Below are 21,161 nucleotides of genomic sequence, written 5' to 3' on the forward strand. Positions count from 1 at the left end.
TTTGGGCAATTTTCTAAGCTTCGCTTCCAAAGGGGAGGGCAATACAATGCTAGGTGATCATTTTAGAAGAGGGATAGTGTTGTCAGGTAATTAACAGCCACTCTGAATGTCATTCCCGTTCAGCAATGTGTGATCTATACTGCCCCCCGCAGGCCGGGGTAATGGTGCACGCGCTCCGCGAGGCGTATGAAATGCCGTTTCTGTTGTCCTGTATGTTGCACTCGCTCTACCCGGGGTGCCGTATATAGCCCTGATTGTCAGAATGATTGCAGGGCCATTAGTCAGTTTAATGAGCGTGAGATGGTCGTTTAAAGAAAGGCGTCTCGAGGGGCCAAAGTTTGTTTTGTTTTGTCCATTAACGCATCTCGGTGTATTGCCGGAATCTTTCTTCTCTCCCTTCTTCTCCCCCATCACAAACTTGCACCTTCTGTAACTGATACATTGTTGCCCTACTTTTATTCTTTAAAGCCTCCTTTGTCTTGCGAGACCTTACCGCGAAGTATTCCAAACTCCCATCTCTCTCCCCCTCGTCACTTTATAGCTTTAAAACTGTCAAAGCTAAAATCAATTTGCTCGTTAGACTGGAGGCAAAGACAGGGCCTTGGGCTATAATTTGTTGCCGAGCGGCGTTAGCTTCCCTCCAGCCTGGTGCATTAAACGAGGGATTCACAAATAATCTCCTCTCCAGTCTCCTTCAATTTGCAGCCGTGTGATCCGGACAGTGCAGACGTCTCGGCGTAATGGCCGTTGGTTACCCTTTTTTCTCATTCAGGGTTTTCTCATTTCATATTTCTTCCTCTTGCACAAATTCATGCAATTTTTTTTTTTTTTTTTAACCTATTATTAACGATGACATGTCTGTAACTGCCGCGATTCTTTGGAGCGCGATACGTTTTAAAGCCGGGCATAGAACGTCTATTACGTCTCTGCCTGGGAGAAGGTCACGGTTCGGTCTTTTTTCTTTATGGCGTAAAATATTGTAGCTTCACTCCCATAACCTAATACATTGTAATACATTGCGGTTCATCAAGTCTCTCCCAACAAAGGCTCGAGAGTTTGTCCCAATACGATCCATAAATGAAAGGCGACTGCATAGACTTCATTCTATAACTTCTTTGCCAGGGCCGGTGAGGCTGGGATGAGTTTTCGGCTCAGAAGACCAGTAGGTTTGGTGTTGGCCGAGCCTCGGGGTAGGAGGTAGCACTGAATGGGTCTCTTGGCAGCGTTTCTCTGCGGAGGAACTTGATTATGTACTCCATTTTCCAGATACAGAACGTTTGTATCGGAGGAAGCTGCTCCCAACACCCTGGTTGCCACCGTACATGCCTTTGATCCAGATGGAGATCATGTGACTTACAACATTTCGGAAGGAAATAAAGAAGGGAGCTTGTGACAGAACCCTCCATCACTGGGGTCCCTGGAGAGGCCTGAGAGCCAGCCTCCTCCCTATCGACTATGGGCCCAGGCCTTGTAGAGACTTCTGTGTGTGGATACAGGGGTTCAGTCTGCTGATGTGCCCCATGTTTTAGCACTCAGAGTATCAGGACTGTAACGTCAGCTGGACATCCTGTGGTAGGAAGAAGGCTGATTGTCTGTACATTGTTAATTGTATAGGTGTGAAGTGTTTCCCCTGTTATTGTGTGAGTTAGCCCTTGTCTTAAGACCCTCTGTAGGTATGACTTGGTGTCACTGCTGCATACCTAATTATCCATTACATAACAGGTAGCTGTTAATCCTGTGAGCTCCTGTTATCCCTGTGTCCTGGCCATTGTCTGTCTTAAGCCAATTATATGTCTATCGTCATTCCACGTCTACGTCCCCAATTAACGTCATTATTTATGTCTCATGTCATTCTGTCCTTCCCCCGGATATTGTGTTGCAGGATTTGATCTAATTACTTCCTTCCTGCCATGGTAATTAGATCATGTGATATTTGTCTTGCCCCTTTTCTACTTGTGTATATATAGTTCTGTATTTGGCTTTAATAAAGGAGTCCTGCTTTCACCTCAACATGAGTGTTGCCTGATGTTTGGGGTGGGCTGTAGCCACGCTGTGTAGCTAAGCTTCGGATAGCCACAGTGCCAATGCGGCTTCGGTGCAGCGATGTCCCTCCTTCTATCTACAACGCTGGTTCTGCCTGGTGCTGAAGGGGTTACTTGTTGGTGTCCCGGCAGGAGGAAGCAACATTTGGCGGGAGTACCCAGTCGGGGTACAGGTCGGTCCCGTCACATTGGTTGCAAGCGGCGGGATGTTTCCTTCCAAACGGGACATCCAAACCACCACCAGGATTGGTCACCCTTCGGGCAGAGTAGGAGCAATGTCAGGATCCTCAGCTATGGAACTGGAGTTCAGATGGCGTATGCAGGAGGCATGGGCCCAACACAACGGACCTGTATCGGCTGAGAACGAGCTGCGGTGGAGTGATCATATCCGTCGGCAACTCTGGGGGGAGACTCTGCAATGGGAACAGGAATACCAGGGTAAGTGCCTCCTAACCAGCGAGGACATTTACTGGTTCCAGCTGGAGGCACGAATGCCGTTGCTGGGAGAGCAGCCCAAAGAGGAATGGGTGGCCGAGTTGGAGGTGCTGGTCCAGACAGAGCTGAGGTTGGATGATGGCTATCGGGCTCTGCGGTGGTACGCAGCACAGCTATGCCCGGGGCTGGAGGATAAGAGGGCTATGGCTTCGGCGGCCCGGGGCTACTATTGGAAAGCATAGAAAAGGATCCCGACTTCGAAGTACATCGGAGTGCCGGGGGGAAGACATCCAGGAGCGCAGGGCAGAGGCTATCCCATATGTGGCCGAGCTGTGGACTGACCTGGATTATTTGGTCACACAAGAATGGGAACTGGAACAGGCATATCAAGAGTTGTTCGACCATGTTCAGCAGTATGCCCCAGTGTCCATGGATTTTGTTGACTGTTCATACGAGGATGTTAACCTAGGATGGGTAGATGGGTAGATGGCCCTCCAAATGCTGGGTAGTTCGCCCAGATCCATACCCCCCAGCTGAAGCGCTGACAACAGGGTGGAGAGCCCCTGGCTTCTGCCCCGTACCTGCAACAGGAATCCAGGGAGATGCGGCAGCCGGCCCATCTCCCCAGCGGCAGCAGGAGCACGAGGGAGTGGAGGGTATCGTCCCTCCTCCCCAGCGGCTGTTGGATGACCCGGGAGACGGCACAGCCGGCCCATGTTCCCAGCAACAGAAGGAGCCTCAAGGAGGGAGTGCAGATGGCATCCCTCCCCAGCGGCCAAGTGAGTGCACAGGAGATGGCGCAGATGGCCAGTCTCCCCAGCAGCAGCTCACAACTCTGGGAGTGGAGGAACCTGTTCTCCCTCCCCAGCGGCAGATCCCAGCTGAGGGAGCTGAGGGTGTCGTCCCTCCTCCCCAGCGGCTGACGGATGACCTGGGAGTGGAGGGTACCGTCCCTCCTCCCCAGCGGCTGTTGGATGACCCAGGACACAGCGCAGCCGGCTCATCTCCCCAGCGGCAGATGGAGCACCAGGGAGGGGATGCAGGCGGCATCACTCCCCAGCGGTTGGGTGAGTGTCCAGGAGATGGCGCAGCTGGCCAGTCTCCCCAGCGGCAGCTCACAACTCTGGGAGCGGAAGAACCTGTTCTCTTTCCCCAGCAGCAGATCCCAGTTGAGGGAGCTGGGAGTGTCGTCCCTCCTCCCCAGCGGCTGACGGATGACCCGGGAGACGGCGCAGCCGGCCCATATTCCCAGCAGCAGAAGGAGCATCAAGGAAGGGGTGGAGGCGGCATCCCTCCCCAGCGGCCAAGTGAGTGCACAGGAGATGGCGCAGCTGGCCAGTCTCCCCAGCAGCAGCTCACAGATTCGGAAGCGGAGGAACCTGTCCTCCCTTCCCAGCCGCAGATCCCAGTTCAGGGAGCCGAGGGTGTCGTCCCTCCTCCCCAGCGGCAGACAGATGACCTGGGAGATGGCGCTGCCAACCCATCACCACAGTGGCAACAGGAGCACCAGGGAGAAGATGCAGGCATCATCACTCCCCAGCGACTGGGAAGATTCCAGAGAGAAGGTGCTGTAGGCACTTCTCTACAGCGGCAGTTGTATTTTTCTGGAGAGTCAGAGGTGGGGCGGGGGAGTACTGCTCTTGGAGGGGCAGATTATTTGTGGCACCAGTTTCGGGAGGGCATTGATGGGCTAAGTGAACTAACTGACTACGGAGTCAACCCGTTTGGGGTTTCCTCCTGTGTCAGTCCTATTTGGAAGGGGGAGAAGTGTGACAGAACCCTCCATCACTGGGGTCCCTGGAGAGGCCTGAGAGCCAGCCTCCTCCCTATCGACTATGGGCCCAGGCCTTGTAGAGACTTCTGTGTGTGGATACAGGGGTTCAGTCTGCTGATGTACCCCATGTTTTAGCACTCAGAGTATCAGAACTGTAACGTCAGCTGGACATCCTGTGGTAGGAAGAAGGCTGATTGTCTGTGCATTGTTAATTGTATAGGTGTGAAGTGTTTCCCCTGTTATTGTGTGAGTTAGCCCTTGTCTTAAGACCCCCTGTAGGTATGACTAGGTGTCACTGCTGCATACCTAATTATCCATTACATAACAGGTAGCTGTTAATCCTGTGAGCTCCTGTTATCCCTGTGTCCTGGCCATTGTCTGTCTTAAGCCAATTATATGTCTATCGTCATTCCACGTCTACGTCCCCAATTAATGTCATTATTTATGTCTCCTTCTTCCTTCTATCTACAACGCTGGTTCTGCCTGGTGCTGAAGGGGTTACTTGTTGGTGTCCCGGCAGGAGGAAGCAACATTTGGTGTGAGTACCCAGTCGGGGTACAGGTCGGTCCCGTCACAGAGCTTTCTTATTGATTCCGAGAAAGGTACATAGAGCTATATTTTGTATACATCCATAACTAACCCCCCCCCCCCAATGCCACCGATGCTTTTTACAGATACCTGATGATTTCTCGCATATTCTGCTACATAAAGAAGAAAATTAGTCATCGAGATAAAATTGAGTTCCTCACCAGAATTCCGTCACAGTAACTATAACTTGAAGTTCCTAAATAGTTGAGTAGGGGGTATCACTTACCCTGGGTTAAGGATTTGTAACAATGGGACTGATTTATCCTCACACCATTTAACAGGAATAATCTGTCTTGGTTCTAACCTGCTTCCAAAGCATCATGGAGCCGAGTATGTTCTGTATGTGACCGCCACAGATGACAACGCTTCGGGGGGTCCTCACAGCCTCACCAGCAAGACTACGGTCGTCGTGACAGTCGATGACGTCAACCAGAACAAGCCTGTCTTCCATCAGGTACCTCATACATTAAATCAAACTCCAGAAAACTGCTTAGGAGAATAATCCCTTACTGAACGCCAATGAACTAAAGCCGTGTTAGAACTGTCCTTGGCTTCAAGATGTAGCCAGATCCTAAAAGAAATGTGTGGATTTAACATTATTTCCAGTGTGCCCAGTTTGTGCTGCAGGTGGAGGCGAAAGACGCAGACGTTGGCGTCAACGGTCAAGTGAAGTACGGGATCGTTCATTGCGAGGGCTCTCTTCCTGCATTCAGCATCCATCCGGACACAGGTGCCACCGCCTCCTATACCTTAAAGCCCTTTAAACATTGTATGGAGAGATGGGCTGCGGCACGGTGACCGAGGACACACTTTCCTCCCAGTGTATTTGTGTTCTAGGTTTTTAATATGCTTTTTGCTGGATTGGTGTATACGCTTCTACCCTTCTACCCCAGGGTCAACAGCCAGAGGTGACATCATGGAGCTTCATTTGATTCTGTTAAAACCAGTGGGTCAGATAGGCTCGGTGATGCAGGTTTTAACCATGCTTGTAGGTCATGTTAATCAGCCAAGCTTTTTTTCTCAAAAGCTTATGAGAAAATGTTCTTCACGTGTTATAGCAGGAACTGCCAGTCACATCGCCTCCGTGCTTTCTTTAACACGTTTCCCACGCAGGAGTCCTGACAACTCTTCAGAGCTTTGATCGGGAGAAGCAGAAAGAGTTCCCCGTCACCATCAAAGCCACAGACCAGGCGGCCGAGCCTCTCATAGGGCTGTGCCAGGTCAACATACAGATCCAGGACCAATATGACAACGACCCCAGCTTTGAGAACAACCACTACGAATGTAATTGAGTCTCCGTGGGTAGAGTATGAGATCTCTACAAGCACCAAGTCCCCATCATGTTCTTCTGTCCTCTTCTAATTATAGCTTTAAGTGGAATTCAGCGTTAAGAGTCTTCCTAGATCTGCTGGTCCACAAGAGCTTGGCGGGCTCGCCCATGGGGTATTTGGGACCCCAGTGGACAACATAGAATTCAAATGTTTTCCTTCTTGTCCCAGATTTCCTGAGAGAAGATGCTGCCGTGGGAACCAGCTTCCTCCGCGTTGCGGCCCGTGATGACGATTATGGCATGAGTGGAATGATCACGTACTCCGTGTCTGGAGAGGAACCAGTGGCCTTCAGCATTAACACCTCTACGGGGTGGCTTTATGTTCGCCAGCCAATATCTCGGGTAACGTAGCAAGCGTTTACATGCCGTGTTTAGAGAACCAACTTACATTTCAACAAGTGATAGTACTCTTAAATGAAAATATCGCGGGGTCACCTTCTGACCCCAGATCCCTTTATACAATATGACTTATAGTAGGATTGTAAGCCACTATATATAATGCAATAATAAGATATGGCACACATGTATCTCTCTTTCGTTCCTAATATTAAGTAACCAGTTTAATGTGCATATTGCAAAACTACAATGTATCTCTTATGACAGCGAGTAGCTTTGTGTTTGCATATTTCAACTTTATGCTTTGCAAACACAGCTGGTGGCTTTTTAAGTGGGGACGTAACGGGGCTTTTTGGATAGTTTTAAGGCATTGTCAAGCTGTCATGTTTGCTTTTTCTGAAATCAAAAGTCTCTACGGCCAGACGATGACATCTGGACACTGATTGGAAGGCCCCCGTGTGAGTCCCCGAGGTTACCGCTAAATGAGACTCTCCATTGCAGAATGCCAGCTGTTTGCTGGGAATCGTCCACTGTCTTTTTTTTTTTTACGTGCCTCTGGTTAGCTCTGTAATTGGAAATCGGTTGGGCGATAGAATGAAAAACCCTCTAGGACAAGTACCATACAACTAATTAACACTTTGAGTACCAGAGTATGCGAGTGGTGCATGAAACTCCTCAACCATCTGTCACTCACAGCTTTTAAATCAATTGGGAGAGCATTTTTGGGTTTGTTTTTTTTGTCGGGGAGGTTGCTGAATGGAGAAGGTTTAAGTGAATGTAATTAAGTTTTTTGTCTTAACCTTTTTTTCCCCATCAGAAATCATTAATAACTCTAGAGGTCACGGCCGCGGATGGAGGAAATAGAAGCACGCAGGTGGAAGTAGCCGTTTGAATCACAGATGCTCAGAATCAGCCTCCAGTCTGGGAAAAAGAAAGATATGACCTGGTGATTCCGGAAAATACCATGAGAGATACGCCTGTTGTGGTATGACGTGACCTCTGACCTGGAAACCAGTGGAATTTTTCCACCCGTCGGTGGGAAATGTACAATGCTTCCAGCCATTGGTTGGGCACCTTACAATGCTTCCAGCCATTGGTAGGAGTCATAGAAGGTTTCCGCCCATTGGTGTATGATCTCATTTGAAGATGGATTTCTCCCTCATGCCCGGCTACCAGGGATCATACCCATCTAGACATCTGCTTCCCGTTAGGCCTGATATGAAGCTAGTGAGAGGGAACGGGGTATGGAGACATCACCTCTAAGGAGCCTTAATCACCCTTCTAATGTCTGTCATTTCCGAGTGGACTTCCTGCTGTTGAGGGCTTCTTTTTACTGTAATTTACTGTTAATTACACAATGTTCTGCCATTCCTACAGACCGTTAAAGCTTCCTCACTGCTGGGAGACCCTCGTGTGACGTACAATTTAGAGGAAGGATTGGTCCCGGAGACTAACATGCCCGTTCGTTTCTACCTGACGGTAAATCGAGAAGAAGGCTCTGCCTCCGTTCTTGTAGCTGAACCTTTAGATCATGAAACAACCAGGACTTTTATCCTGAGGATCCAAGCTCAGACCGTTGCTGTTGTGCCATTGGCTGCCTTCACTACGGTGTACATTAACATTACAGGTAGAATCTCCGGATATCGATTCTGTGCCTGCGCTGCTAGAAGAGCAAATGTGAAGCCGGACTTGTTTATATTGCAGATGTGAATGACAATGTGCCCTTCTTTACGTCGTCCATATATGAGGCCACCGTTACAGAAGGCCTTGAATTGGGAACATTTGTGCTCTGGGTGTCTGCATCTGACCAAGATCTCGGACTGAATGGAGAGGTGAGTTCATACGTGAAACCTCATCACACGCACACTCTGACTCCTATAGCTCTGTGTTCCTGGGTATACTAAATGCGGTACCAGTTTATAAAATCTGCACCCATTGACGCATGTTCTTCAGATATCCCTGGTCCTTCTAGCCATAGCATATATTCCTGTAATTTGCACATGTAAAACAATGTGCTTTATGGCCATACCAATCCGTAGGGCAGGGCCATACCAATCCGTAGGACAGGGCCATACCAATCCGTAGGACAGGGGCATATCAATCTGTAGAAGAGGGGCATACCAATCCGTAGGACAGGGGCATATCAATCTGTAAGACAGGGCCATACCAATCTGTAAAACAGGACCATACCAGTCTGTAAGACAGGGCCATACCAATCTGTAGGACAGGGGCATACCAAGCTGTAAGACAGGGCCATACCAATCAGCAGGACAGGGTCATACCAATCAGCAGGACAGGGTCATACCAATCAGCAGGACAGGGCCATACCAATCAGCAGGACAGGGCCATACCGATCCATGGGACAAGGCCATAACATTTCATAGCATAGTGCCATACCTATCAAGAGGACAGGGGTGCATACCAGTTTATAGCACAGGGCCATTACGATTCATGGGACAGGGCAATACTGATTCATAGGATCAGGCCATACTGGTTCAAAGGAGAGGGGTGTATACCAGTTCATAGTACAGGGCCATACTGATCCGTGGGACACGGCCATACCAATATCTACACTAGATCAGGGGGTCAGCACGTTAATTAGAGTTACTGATGCCACATAGGGGGGTTTTCTCGCCTGATAACACTCTCTGGTATTAGGGCCAGATTGTTGGTTGTTGAGGGGTCACGTGTCAGTTAAAGCCACAAATAAATAATAAAGAGAAATTAAATTGGTTTGCGGCAGAACAGACAGACCTTCTGCTCATCGGATCGCAGCATTTCCTGCGCACCGGCATTACTGTTACGTTAATAATATATGTAGTCCTGGCAGAACATGTTCAGTAAAAGCTTCCAAGCCTTTGCAACAAAGAGCATTAGTGGTTTTCCATCAGTTCCACCTCATATCAGCAAAGTGTTTTCAGGCCAGCCTGTGCTAACTGTGGTCTGATTGTCTTGCTCCAGATCACCTATTCTATTTTAGAAGATCGCAGCGGAGACCATGCTCTGTTCCACATCGATCCCCAGACGGGAGTCATTTACACAGCTGCCGTGTTTGACCGGGAGACCAAGGGCTCGTATCTCCTAGAAGTTATGTCGTCAGATGGATCAGAGTCTGCTCGACCTGGAAAACATGGGCAACCCAATTCTGGTGAGGATAATATGGGGTTTATTTTGGCACAGTGGCCTTACTGCTCAACCGAAATGCAGCATACATCCCAAGATCTATTCCTAAATAGTTGCCCACAACCATCCCCACCCCAAGGTCCTGCCGAGATACCCATAGCCCTCCCTACCCCAAGGTCTGATCCTGCGAAGTTGCCCACAAACCACCCCAATGTATGTTCACAAAGCAGTGCCCATAGCCCATAGCCCATAAAACCTCAATGCCTCATCCTGCTGAGGTGCTCATAGCCCTTCATACCCCAACGTCTGATCCCGCTGAGATGCCCATAGCCCTTCATACCCCAACGTCTGATCCTGCTGAGATACCCATACCCCTCCATACCCCAACGTCTGATCCTGCTGAGATGCCCATAGCCCTTCATACCCCAACGTCTGATCCTGCTGAGATACCTATACCCCTCCATACCCCAACGTCTGATCCTACTGAGATACCCAGACCCCTCCATAGCCCAACGTCTGATCCTGCTGAGATGCCCATACCCCTCCATACCCCAAGGTCTGATCCTGCTGAGATATCCATGCCCCTCTTTACCCCAACATCTGATCCTGCTGAGATACCCCAAAGTCTGATCCTGCTGCAGTGCCAGAGGGAGGGTCAATTGTTAGGTTGGTAACTCTCAGCCCTGTTACCTCCTCACCTTTTAAATATTTAGGGTTGGGCACACCTGTCAACATGTAAAGAAACCCCGGGATTAACTCATGCAGTTCTGTTCGTATAAAATGACTTTAAGCTGCCAGAAGCTTATGCAAATCATGTAACTTTTTGTGTATTTAAATTAAGTTATGCGCAAAAAATGAAATGTATTCTTTTATGCAATGCTAATGAAATTCACTAATATCATGAATTTATAATGGTGTTCAGAAGGATCTACGTCCTAACGCTCCTCTGAAGAGCAGCACGGTTTGCAAATGAGAACAAATTAACCCCAATAAAATGCGTTATTGGGGCTATTGGCCAGAAATAATTTTTTTTTTTTAAATGAGCCATTGACATGGGGCATCAGTTATACTCGTGTTATCCATTGAAACAAATTCCCGTCCACATTCATCTCATCTTCAAGAGCTTTGGAATAACGCGGCTGTATAAGTTGTTTCCGATCCGCAGGGTCTGTCCGCGGATTGTCTGCATATTAGTTTATATTTAACATGCGGGCGGACAGTTTAAGGAATTGCGGCTGACAGAAGTGCCTCTGTGAAGTATTTTAATCTCCTGCCTCTCGTCTCTGCAGACTCGGCGTACGTGCGCGTTTTCATCAGTGATGTTAATGATAACCAGCCGGCCTTCGCTCAGCGCGCTTACCACGTTAACGTGCAGGAAGACCAGGACGTGGGATCCATTGCTGCCCTTGTCAGTGCCACTGATCCAGACGAAGGTGAAATAAGTGTGACCGAGTTGTAAGAGAGTTACAGAGCTCTGCCCCCAAAAGAGTTATAAATGTAGGAATGTGACCAAGGATAGTTCAGCTGGGTCTAGGAATGTGACCAAGGATAGTTCAACTGGGTCTAGGAATGTGACCAAGGATAGTTCAACTGATACCCCTAGACCAGGGGTTTCCACCCCTAGTTCTCAAAAGAGTAAAGAATGTTAATAAACTGATTTTTTGTACCAAGAAGAAATTGCTAATCTACATAAAGTCCATGTTACGGAAGTTTGGTGAGCAAAGGAATTATCAGTAACTAGTAATATCTCATTCCTGTGCTTATCAGTAATGCGGATCATTCATTTGACTCGACATACAAGTCGTTCCGTTTAAAGGGAAGCTGTTTGGTTTGGAAGAAGCTCTCGGAATGTTTGTTTATGTTACAGGGATGAATGCAAAGATCCGCTATCAGATCACAGCTGGGAATAACGGGGGAGCCCTGGATGTAGACCCAGAAACCGGCGCTGTCTTCATTTTCCAGCCACTGAATTACGAGGAGGTGCCAGTCTATGAACTCACTGCGCTGGCGTCGGACGGGAAGTGGGAAGATTATACCACGGTCATGATCAACGTGTTGAACAAAAATGATGAGGCTCCGGTTTTCTCGCAGAACGAGTACCAAGGTCACATAATGGAAGAACTGTCACACTTACCGGTTTTGGTACTGGTACTTTGAACATGTTTCCAGAATTTGTTTGACTTCATCTTCCTTATAACTCTCAGAACAAGAGGGTTAGGGGTATTCTTCAAATGTTCTTGGCCAATAATAACAATACTACTGTGTTTACTCTTTGACGTATGTCAAGGTTTCTGCTGTAGACCCAGATGACCGAGAACAAGGAACCATGAAGTATTCTCTGCATGGAAGCGGAGCAGGTAATGTTTTTACCATAAATGAAAGGACAGGAGGAATATTTGCCCAAAAGCCTCTGGATCGCGAGGAACACGCTCTCTGGAGGTTTGTGGTTCTTGCCACAGATGAAGAAGGAGATAGCCTCACAGGATTTGCCGATGTGATCATTTATGTAGATGATGTGAATGACCACGTACCGCATTTCATCTGTGAGAGAAACACCTGCAGTGGAGATGTGCTGGAAAACGCTCCTGCCAACGCGTCCGTCATGGAGATGAGTGCAGTTGAACCAAGGGTTCCAATGCTATTCTGATTTACTCCATCGTTAACAATCCCCTGGATTTGCTTAACCGAAGCATCTTCGGCATAGACTCCACCACCGGTGTTATTTTTACAGCCCTCGGGAACCTAGACCGTGAAGAGACAGATACTTACATTCTTCTTATTGAAGTTGAAGATGGCGGAGGAATGAGTTCCACCGGTACGGCAACTATTCATGTTCTAGATAGAAACGATCACGCACCGGTGTTCACCCAGGATACGTGGCATGCTACCGTCTGGGAGACAAGTGAAATCAACTCTAACGTCCTTCAGGTGGTGGCAGTAGATGAAGATGACGGAGAAAACGCTTTATTGTCATTTAGCATCGTTGGAGGAGACCCAGGCCACGCATTCACTATTGAAAGCAACCAAAAGGAGAAACACGCGATAATTAAACTTAATAAGAAGCTGGATTATGAGATCCCTGAGGAACGGAGATTTAACCTTTCCATCGAGGTCCGGGACTGTGATTTTTCTTCAGTTTCCCACTGCCTGATCCGAATTAAATGGACAGTTTGCTTATGGCATTCACGCGGAGTCTGATGTCTTCGGTCAGTTTTATGTTGACCAAAGTGGGGCTGTCAAAGTGGTGAAAGCCCTAGACCGGGAGGTGACTTCCCAATACCTCCTGGTCATTGTAGCTTCAGACCGGGGTATCCCAGTTCAAACAGGAAGCGCAACTGTCATTCTAGACCTTCTGGATATTAACGACAACGGGCCAGCATTGGCTGCTCTGTACAAACCTATAGTTTGGGAAAACATTGTAAGTGAGTAGCCTCAATAGTCTCTTCTCTGCTGTTGTGACCAGTATTGTAGCTATTAATTATATCTTTATGTTCTCTGTCCCAGATGCATTATTTTACATGTTTTGGCTCCAAGTCTTTAATAACCCTTCCTATCCCCCCCCCCCCCGAACATCAGTTTGGTTATACGTACGTTCTCTTGATAAAGAGGCAGGAATAATGTTTGTTTTTAAATTGATTATAGAGACCCACGGCGAATGGTGGCTGTAAGATAAAGGTCGTTCTAGACACGTAATTTTTTGCTAGAAGATTTATCAATATGAATTTTATATTTGTACATAAAATGAATGAATAATTTAAGCATACGAGAGATCGAAACAAAGGAAAAAATAATTAATCTCCTTGTCAAGGACAGACACGCAGGCCCACTCTTATTTTTTATTTTTTTTACATTTTTTAAGTAGGCTAATGACATGTAAAATATAAGAGTTGATATTTATTAGATCGCTTTAAATCTGCACAATGAGTTTACATCCAAAAATCCCTCCTGGCAAACGCCGCCAAGTGAAAGTGAGCAGCAACAGTGAACGAATGATCTTTAGCAAACGTTAATGGCTGTCAGTTATTTTCATTCCGCGGTTAACTGAGCTAAACAGGAGGGACGTATTGGAAATGAGTCCTCGTTAATTCTCCGGCAGGGCATGCTGATCGTATATTGTACAGTTCCTGACAGCAGAATGTAGGACAAATGATTAAAAATACAGATGGGCACGAATGCAGACATACTTATGAATGTCTTACCATTTTTTCTTGTTTAAAACAGCCGGGTGGTCATCAGCAGAGATTGGGAAGGTCGCTGTGCTGGATGAAGATGGGATACAAAACATTATTCCGCCGTCTCTCAAATACCCAGGTGAGTTCCATGGCTCGAATAACACACGCATTTCATGGTCATTAATGCACTTCACTATTGACACGCAATGGGTTATAGGTTGACCATGTCGGCCGGTGGCTGACCAGTTGCTTAAAGAGGTCTCAGAGAAGTTCACGGATATTTATTCATCAATCCAGAGGTAAATTGGAATACTCTATGTCATGACAAGCGTTTGAGATGTCAGACTTTGATCATTCAGGTGGATCACTGCTAAGGTAGGACGATCTTTAGTGGTGGTCTATAAGGTGTATGAAGGAACTGGATGACAAGTCTGGTGTATGAAGGATTGAGCAGATGTGTCTGGTGTATGAGGGAGATAGATGTGTCTGATAAATGACGGAGTGAGAGGACATGTTGTATAAGAGAGGAAGTAGACATGTCTGGTGTATAAGAGAGGGAGAAGACGTGTCTGGTGTATGAGGGAGAGAAAAGATGTGTTTGGTGTATGAGGGAGAGAGAAGACGTGTCTGGTGTATGACGGAGCAAGAAGACGTGTCTGCTGTATGAGGGAGAGAGATGATGTGTCTGGTGTATGAGGAAGCGAGAAGACATCTCTGGTGTATGAGGGAATGGGATGACATGTCTGGTGTATGACGGAGCAAGAAGACATGTCTAGTGTATGAGGGAGAGAGAAGACGTGTATGAGGGAGAGAGAAGACATGCCTGATGTATGAGAAAGAGAAAAGATTTGTCTGGTGTATGAGGCAGTGAGAAGACATGTCTGGAGTAAGAGGGAGCGGGATGACGTATTTGTTGCATAAGAGAGGGAGAAGACATGTCTGGTGGATGAGGGAGAGAGAAGACACGTCTGGTTTATGAGGGAGCGGGATGACATGTCTGGTATCTGAGGGAGAGCTGATGTGTCTGTTGTATGAGGGATTGAGAAGACGTGTCTGGTGTATGAGGGAGATAGATGTGTCTGATGTATGACGGAGTGACGAGACATGTCTGTTGTATAAGGGAGAGAGAAGATGTGTCTGGTGTATGAAGGAGAGAGAACACATGTCTGGTGTATGAAGGAGAGAGAAGACATGTCTGGTGTATGAGTGAGCAAGCAGACTTGTCTGGTGTATGAGGGAGAGAGAAGATGTGTCTGGTGTATGAGGGATTGAGGTGACGTGTCTGGTGTACGAGGGAGTGAGGAGACACGTCTGGTATATGAGGGACCAAGAATACATGTCTGATGTATCAAGGAGAGAGCTGAAGTGTCTGGTGTACGAGGGAGCAAGAAGACATGTCTGGGGTATGAGGGAGCGGGATGACATGTCTGGTATCTGAGGGAGAGCTGATGTGTCTGGTGTATAAAGGAGAGAGAAGACATGTCTGGTGTATGAGGGAGAGAGAAGACGTGTCTGGTGTATGAGGGAGATAGGTGTGTTTGGTTATGAGGGAGATAGGTGTGTTTGGTGTATGAGGGAGATAGGTGTGTTTGGTGTATGAGGGAGATAGGTGTGTTTGTTGCATAAGAAAGGGAGAAGGCATGTCTGATGTATAAGAATGAGAAGAAATGTCTGGTGTAATGACGGAGCCAGCTGACGTGTCTCGTGTACGAGGAAGATAACTGAAGTGTCTGTTCTATTAAGGAGAGAGACACCAGACACGTCTTCTCTCCCCCTCATACACAGACACGTCTGGTGTATGAGGGAGCAAGAAGGCATGTGTGATGTATGAGGGGAGCGATCTGAAGTATCTGGTGTATAAAGCAGAGAGAAGACATGAGTGGTCTGTGAGGGATTGAGCAGACGTTTCTGGTGTATGAGGGAGATAGATGTGTCTGATGTATGACGGAGTGAGAAGACATGTCTGTTGTATAAGAGAGGGAGGAGACGTGTCGGGTGTATGAGGGAGAGAGAAGACTTGTCTGGTGTATAAGTTAGAAAACTCACATGTCTGGTGTATAAAAGAACGAGAATACTTGTCTGGTGTATGAGGGAGAGAGTTGGAGTGTCTGGTTTATAAAAAAGATAGAAGACATGCCTGATGTATGAGAAAGAAGTAAGATTTGTCTGGTGTATGAGGCAGTGAGAAGACATGTCTGGAGTAAGAGGGAGCGGGATGACATATTTGTTGTATAAGAGAGGGAGAAGACATGTCTGGTGGATGAGGGAGTGAGAAGACATGTCTGCTGTATGAAGGACTGAGAAGACATGTCTGGTGTATGAGGGAGCTAGAAGATGTGTGTGGGGTATGAGGGAGCGGGATGGCGTGTCTGTTGTGTTAAAGAGGAAGAAGACATGTCTGCTGTTTGATGGAGACAGAAGACGTGTCTGGTGTTTGGGGGGGGAGAGAAGGCATGTCTGGTGTATGAGGGAAAGAGAAGACGTGTCTGGTGTATGAGGGAAAGAGAAGACGTGTCTGGTGTATGAGGGAGAGGGAAGACGTGTCTCGTGCATGAGGGAGAGGGAAGAAGTGTCTCGTGTATGAGGGAGAGGGAAGACATGTCTCATGTATGAGGGAGAGAGAAGACATGTCTAATGTATGAGGGAGAGAGAAGACGTGTATGAGGGAGCGAGATGACGTGTCTGTTGTATTAGAGTGGAAGAAGACATGTCTGGTGTATGAGGGAGCGAGATGACGTGTCTGGTGTATGAGGGATCGAGGTGACATGTCTGTTGTATGAGAGAGGGAGAAGACATGTCTGGTGGATGAGGGAGTGAGAAGACATGTCTGGTGTATAAGAGAGCAAGAAGATGTGTCTGGTGTAAGAGGGAGCGAAAAGACATGTCTGATGTTTGAGGAAGTGAACTGAAGTGTCTGGTGTATGAGGGAACGAGAAGACGTGTCTGGTGTATGACGGAGATAAAAGATGTGTCTGGTGTCTGAGGGAGCGAGATGACATGTCTGTTGCATAAGAAAGGGAAAAGACATATCTGGTGTATGAGGTAGCGAGCAGACGTGTCTGGGACTGAGGGACTGAGAAGCCGTGTCTGGTGGATGAGGGAGAGAGAAGTGGTGTCTGGTGTATGAGGGAGTGATCAGAAGTGTCTGGTTAATGAAGGAGAGAGAAGACGTGTCTGGTTAATGAGGGAGATGGAAGACATGACTGGTTAATGAGGGAGACAGAAGACGTGTCTGGTGTATGAGGAACTGAGAAGCTTTGTCTGGTGGATGAGGGAGCGAGAAGACAAGAATGATGTATGAGGGAGCAAGAAGACATGTCTGATGTATGAGGGAGCGAGCTGAAGTGTCTGGTATATGAGGGAGCAAGATGACATGTCTGTATGAGTGAGTGAGGAGACATGTCTGGATTATGAGGGAATGAGAAGACATGTCTGGTGTATGAGGGAGTGAGAAGACATCTCTGGTGTATGAGGGAGAGAGATGATGTGTCTGTTGTATGAGGGAGTGAGAAGACATGTCGGATTCATTAGGGAGGAAGACAACATCTCTGGTGTGTGAGGGAGTAAGAAGACATGTCTGATATATGAGGGAGAAACACAACGTCTCTGGTGTATGTGGGAGCGAGACAACGTGTCTGGTGTATGAGGAAGTTAGAAGATGTGTCTGCTGAAGGAGGAAGATAGAAGACACGTCTGGTGTATGAGTGAAGGAGAAGACGTGTCTGGTGTATGAGGAAGGGAGAAGATGTGTCTGGTGTATGAGAGAGAGACGACGTGTCTGGTGTATGAGGGAGTGAGGAGATGTGTCTGGTGTATGAGAGAGAGAGGAGATGTGTCTGGTGTATGCGAGAGGGAGAATACATGTCAGGTGTATGAGGGAGTGAGAAGACGTGTCTGTTGTATAAGAGAGGGCGAATACATGTCTGATATATGAGGCAGCAAGAAGACGTCTGGTGTATGTTGGAGCTTGATGACTTGTCTGTTATGTACGTGAACAACCATATGTGTCAGGTGTATGAGGGAGCAAGAAGACGTGTCTGGTGTATGAGGGAGTGATGAGATGTGTGGTGTATGAGGGAGCGAGAAGAGATGTCTGATGTATGAGGAAGAGAGAAGATGTGTCTTGTGTATGAGGGAGCAAGAAGACATGTCTGGTGTATGAGGGAGCGAGATGACGTGTCTTGTGGATGAGGGAGAGAGAAGACGTGTATGAGTGAGTGAGGAGACATGTCTGGGTTAAGAGGGAGTGAGAAGACATGTCTGATTTATGAGTGAGGAAGACAACGTCTCTGGTATATGAGGGAGTGATGAGATGTATGGTGTATGAGGGAGCGAGATGAGATGTCTGGTGTATGAGGGAGAGAGAAGACGTGTCTGGTGTATGAGGGAGTGATGAGTTGTGTGGTGTATGAGGGAGTGAGAAGAGATGTCTGGTGTATGAGGGAGAGAGAAGACGTGTCTGGTGTATGAGGGAGAGAGAAGACGTGTCTGGTGTATGAGGGAGAGAGAAGACGTGTCTGGTGTATGTGGGAGTTAGAAGGCGTGTCTGAGGAAGATAACATTGCATTGACAGTTTGTTTTCTGTAGGTATCTTTGGTTGAACCAAAACAACGTGACAATCCTAATGACCGAGAGACCTCCGCAGGGAACGTACAACCTCAATATTACGGTTTCTGATGGTGTGTGGCCAGGTACCTTCTCTACTATCAAAATTTATGTACAAGAGATTGGAAGTGACGCCTTCCGCAGCTCGGTGTCTCTGAGACTCACAAGTAAGTCGTGCGGAGCAGTCTCAGGTAGATTCTTGTAGGACTCCGCTGGGACATTTGATGGGAAGAATGCCTGGTTTGACCATCATAGAGTTTGCACTAGATAAAGAAGTGATGTACAGGTCACCATAGCTGCATATATATGTAACCATTTCCCTGGACTCCTGTACATTGTACCATAAAGACATTAAAATGATGTAGTATCCCTGCATAGGGATAGAAGGAAATGGTGGGACAGGAACGCTCTTGGCATTAAGTGACCCCTGTCCTACTCAGTGCGTAACCCCAATTCCCTTCCCTGCTCCTATCTGGGTAAATACGTTACTATCTCTGCTTCTCAGTCACAACTTTTTAATCTGCATTTTAGGCATTACAGCAGAGGAATTCATAGAGAAGGATGAGTTGGGAGTCAGCAGACGTGACCAGCTCCAGGCCGTCCTGGCAGACATGGCAGCTGCCCATCCCAGCCATATCCACATCTTCAGTGTGGTGAACGCAGAGTATAACGCGACCGACGTGACATTTTCAGTATGCGGAGCTCCCTCCTTGCCACAATCCCGAGATTTTACGGAGCTTATTGACAGCCCAGAGAGAGAAGGTATGGACAGAGTGTTTATGGCGTTATTACTGAGTAAGAATAACGTCGGCTGTCTCTTAAAATTAATGATATTACAAAACGCAGAATATTTATCAGTCTCATGATATCTAGATGTATCCTGTTTGTCTTTCAGAGTTTTGTGGAAATAATTCCCTTGATTTTGAATCTCTGAGGGTACAGCCGGGGGTTTATTACTTTATAACAAAAGTAAAGATCTAAGAGCGATGCGTTTTAATCATCTTTATCTGCATTTGTTGTGGGAGGGAGCTGGTCCTGGGGTGCCTAATGGCCACAGAACTGGGATGGTGTCTAGATAAGTTTTTGGTGTCGTCTTAACTGAGTTTTTTTGTGTTCTTCTCAATGACAGATCCGATCAGTGCTGAAGGAAAGGAATTCCCAAGTATCCATTGATTTCTGTTCACTGATGGGCTGTTTGCAGGATGGCGGGTGCACAATCCATAGCGCAGTCAGCAGATCCCCGCCTCTCGTGGATGGAGGTAGCGCATCTATAGTTTCAATTCCCCAAGTTGGAAACGTGTTCTGCAGATGTCCGGTACAGAAACAATTTTACCAGAACTGTTATTCTCTGCCCCAAAACCCTTGCCTGAATGGTGGGACTTGCACGTCGACTCTCACCGGTTACAGGTAGGCAGATTTTCTGGACCATGTTCCTGTGTGACTTATCCCTTACATCACCAACTTCAGACAGTCTACCTCTGAAACTAAAATATTTCCATTTGTCTTTCTAGGTGTCACTGTTTGACTTCGTTCCTTGGGCCACGCTGCCGGCAGACTCAGAACATTTCACGGTAACGGCTATGCATGGATTCATCCTATCGGCCACTGCTCGGACAGCCATCTATCTATCGCTGGAGTTCGTAAGCGACAGAACAGATGGATTATATTACTACACAGCTGAGCGGCAAGAGACAGTAAGAACTTCATCGCAGTTGGTGAGTATCAGGAATGAGCATAGGGTGGAGGCGCATCAGCTAGAGAGCAGAGGCAGAGCTCCTTCTCTCTTTTATATTATATATGGTTATTAAATAGTTATTATATACCCTCTATGGTTCCCTGTGAGCTTCTTCAGGAGTTTATCTTGTATGTTTCTTTCTGTGCTTTAATTGATTCAAACTGAGAAGAAATTGAGAACTAAACCACTTTTATTGAATGTCTACACAGTACAATACAGAGAGTCAAATCACAAGTACAAGGCAAAGAGTAACAAGGCAAAGAGTAACAAGGCAAAGAGTAACAAGGCAAAGAGTAACAAGGCAAAGAGTAACAAGGCAAAGAGTAACAAGGCAAAGAGTAACAAGGCAAAGAGTAACAAGGCAAAGAGTAACAAGGCAAAGAGTAACAAGGCAAAGAGTAACAAGGCAAAGAGTAACAAGGCAAAGAGTAACAAGGCAAAGAGTAACAAGGCAAAGAGTAACAAGGCAAAGAGTAACAAGGCAAAAAGTAACAAGGCAAAAAGTAACAAGGCAAAAAGTAACAAGTACAGTGCAATGAATTACAAATCACAAGGCAAAGAGTAACAAATACAATGAGTTAAAAATCAATGCAAAGAATCCCAAGTACAGTGCAATGAGTTACAAATTACAAGGCATAGAGTTACAAATAAAATTATGAAGTCATGAGTAACATGAAGTGAGTGTAATAGTAAATCTACATTGACAATAATCACAGTTGAATTACATTCTTAGTCTGCTCCGGGTCCAGCCGCACTGCTGTTAATGTGGTTTTGTTTCCATTCCCAAAGAGATTACGAGCGGCCGGCTCCTTCTCATCTTCAGACAAGACCTGACCACGCTGAGGCTCGGCTTTCCAGAGCAGGTGAACGTTACAGACAGAACGGCATCGGATAGACCTGCGCATAAAAGATAAAGTAAGTTAATTATCACATTGTGAGCCAGACATGTAATTAATGCAGCCACAGGAAAGCTTAAATATTCTCCTTTACTCACAGAAGTAGAATGAAGATGAATCTTTAA

At 47.0% G+C, this 21,161-nt stretch overlaps 1 pseudogene; it reads left to right on the top strand.

Moving 5' to 3' along the window:
• LOC149299235 (neural-cadherin-like) overlaps positions 1-19,930 on the top strand; it is a 32,185-nt pseudogene extending 12,255 nt beyond the window's left edge.
• Positions 19,931-21,161: the final 1,231 nt, after the last annotated feature.

This window comes from Sceloporus occidentalis, unplaced genomic scaffold, assembly GCF_023333645.1.
Source record: "Sceloporus occidentalis isolate IW3139 unplaced genomic scaffold, rSceOcc1.0.p SCAF_29, whole genome shotgun sequence".
NCBI classification, from domain to species: Eukaryota; Metazoa; Chordata; class Lepidosauria; order Squamata; family Phrynosomatidae; genus Sceloporus; species Sceloporus occidentalis.